This window comes from Boleophthalmus pectinirostris, unplaced genomic scaffold (genome assembly GCF_026225935.1).
Source record: "Boleophthalmus pectinirostris isolate CB_2022bp ecotype Guang Dong unplaced genomic scaffold, ASM2622593v1 HiC_scaffold_1, whole genome shotgun sequence".
NCBI lineage: Eukaryota > Metazoa > Chordata > Actinopteri > Gobiiformes > Gobiidae > Boleophthalmus > Boleophthalmus pectinirostris.
In genome coordinates, this window is record NW_026570970.1 from 39,457,077 (window position 1) to 39,462,076 (window position 5,000).

Here is a 5,000-nt window from a genome sequence, read left to right on the forward strand (position 1 = left end):
TACTACACACAAACTACACACAATACACACAATACTACTACTACACACAATACTACACAGTACTACTACAACACAATACTACTACACACAATACACACTACACACATACTACACACACACTACTACTACTACACACAATACTACTACACACAATACTACTACACACAATACTACTACACACAATACTACACACAATACTACTACACACAATACTACTACACACAATACTACTACACACAATACTACTACACACAATACTACACACAATACTACTACACACACTACTACACACAATACTACACACAATACTACTACACACAATACTACACACAATACTACTACACACAATACTACACAATACTACTACACACAATACTACACACAACAATACTACACACAATTACTACTACACACTACTACTACTACAACACTACTACACACAATACACACTACTACACACAATACTACACACAATACTACTACACACAATACTACACACTACAACACACAATACTACTACACACAACTACTACAATACTACACACAATACTACTACACACAATACTACACAACAATACTACACACAATACTACACACAATACTACTACACACATACTACACACATACTACACACAATACAATACACAACTACTACACACAATACTACTACACACAATACTACACACACATACTACTATACTACTACACACAATACTACTACACACAATACTACACACAACTACTACTACACACACTACTACTACACATACTACACACATACTACTACACACAATACTACACACACACACACTACTACACACACACTACTACACACAATACTACACACAATACTACTACACACACTACACACACAATACTACACACAAATACACACTACTACTACACACAATACTACACACTACTACACACAATACTACACACAATACTACACACTACTACACACTACTACTACACACAATACTACTACACACTATACTACACACAATACTACACACAATACTACACACAATATACTACTACACACAACTACTACACACAACTACTACACACAATACTACACACAATACATACTACACAACACTACTACTACACACAATACTACACACAATACTACACACACTACAATTACACACATACTACTACTACACACATATACTACACACAATACTACACACAATACTACACACATACACCAATACTACACACTAATACTACTACACACAATACTACACACAATACTACACACAATACTACTACACACAATACTACTACTACACACAATAACTACAATACTACACACATACTACTACACACATACTACTACTACACACAATACTACACACACACACACTACACACAATATACTACACACAATACTACTACACACAATACTACTACACTACACACTACAATACTACACACAATTACTACTACACACAATACTACACACATATACACACTACTACACACACTACTACTACACACACTATACTACTACACACAATACTACTACTACACACAGTATACTACACACTACTACACACTACTACACACAACTACTACACACATACTACACACATATACTACACACAATACTACTACACACAATACTACACACACATACTACAACACACACTATACTACAATACACACAATACTACTACACACTACTACACACAATACTACACACAATACTACTACACACAATACTACTACACACAACTACTACACACTACTACTACACACAATACTACTACACACAATACTACAACAATACTACACACAACTCACACTACTACACACAATACTACTACACACAATACTACACACAATACTACACACAACTACTACTACACACAACATACTACTACACACTACTACTACACAACATACTACACACAACTACTACTACACTACTACTACACACAATACTACACACAATACTACTACACACAATACTACACACAATACTACTACACACAATACTACACACAGTACTACTACACACAATACTACTACACACAATACTACACACAATACTACTACACACAACACTACTACTACACACAATATACACACAATACTACACAATACAATACTACACACAAAACTACTACTACACACATACACACAATACTACTACACAATACTACTATACTACACACATATACACACACACAATACTACACAGTACAATACTACACACACTACTACTACACACAATACTACTACTACACACAATACTTACTACACACAACTACTACTACACACAATACTACACACAATACACTACTACACACAATACTACACACACTACTACTACACACAATACTACTACACACAATACACACAATACTACACACAATAACTACTACACACTACTACTACACACAATACTACTACTACACACACTACTACTACACACAATACTACACACACTACTACTACACACAATACTACTACACACAGTACACACTACTACACACTACTACACACAAACTACACAATAATACTACACACAATACTACACACAGTACTACTACTACACAATACTACACACAATACTACTACTACACACAATACTACACACAATACTACACACACAATACTACACTACACACAATACTACACACAATACTACACACAACTACACACTACTACACACAATATATACACACAATACACACAACTACTACTACTACACACATCTACTAACTACTACTACTACTACACACAAACTACTACACACAAACTACTACACACAAACTACTACTACACACTACTACTACACACAATACTACACACATACTACTACACACAATACTACACACAATACACACTACTACACACTATATACTACACACATATACTACACACATTATACTACTACACACAATACTACACACACAGTACTACACACAATACTACACACACTACACACAATACTACTACTACACACATACTACACACAATACTACACACATACAATACTACACACTACTACACACAATACTACACTACTACACACAAACTACTACACACAAATACTACTACTACACACACAATACTACTACTACTACACACAATATACTACACACAATACTACACACAAACTACACACTACTACTACACACACAATACTACACAATACTACTACTACTACACACAATACTACTACACACAATACTACACACAATACTACACACAATACTACACACAATACTACAATACTACACACAAATACTACACACAATACTACACACAATACTACTACACACAATACTACACACATTACTACAATACTACACACAACTACTACTACACACAATATACTACACACACTACTACACACTACTACACACACTATACTACTACACACAATACTACACACAACTACTACACTACACACAATACTACACACAATACTACACACTACTACACAATACTACTACACACAATACTACTACACACATACTACTACACACAATACTACTACACACAATACTAACACAATACTACACACAATACTACACACAACTACAATACTACACACACACATACTACTACACACAATACTACACACAATACTACTACTACACACACAATACTACACACTACACACAATACTACTACACACACACTACACACTACTACACACTATACTACACACAATACTACACACAACTACACACTACACTACTACACACAATACACTACTCACACAACTACTACACACAATACTACTACACACAACTACACACATACTACACACAATACTACTACACACAATACTACACACAATACTACACACAATACTACACAATACTACTACACACAATACTACACACTACTACACACAATACTACTACACACAATACTACACAACAATACTACTACTACTCACAATACTACTACACACTACTACACACATATACTACACACAACTACTACACACAATACTACTACACACTATACTACACACATACTACACACACTACTACTACACACAATACTACACACAAATACTACACACACACACACTACTACACTACACACTATTACTACACACAATACTACTACACACAACACACACTACTACACACAATACTACACACAACTTACTACACACAATACTACTACACAATACTACTACACACAATACTACACACAATACTACTACACACAATACTACACACATACTACTACACACAACTACACACACTACACACACTACACACAATACTACACACACTACTACTACAATACTACACACAATACTACTACACACATACTACACACACACAATACTACACACTACTACACACAATACTTACTACACACATACTACACACAATACTACACACTACTACTACACACAATACTACACACACTACTACTACTACACACACTACACACAACTACACACTACTACACACAATACTACACACAAATACTACTACACACAACTACTACACACAATACTACACACACACTACTACTACACACAATACTACACACATACTACACACAATACTACTACACACTACTACTACACACAATACTACTACACACAATACTACTACACACAATACTACACACAATACTACTACACACAATACTACACACAATACTACACACAGTAACACTACTACACACAATACTACACACAACTACTACTACACACAATACTACACACATACTACACACAACTACTACACACATATACTACTACACACTAATACTACTACTACACACACTACTACACACAATACTACAATACACACACTACTACTACACAATACTACTACACACAAATAACACTACACACAGTACTACTACACACAATACTACACACAACTACTACTACACACAATACTACACACATACTACTACACACAATACACACACAATACTACACACACACAATACTACACACAATACTACTACACACAATACTACTACTACTACACACACAACTA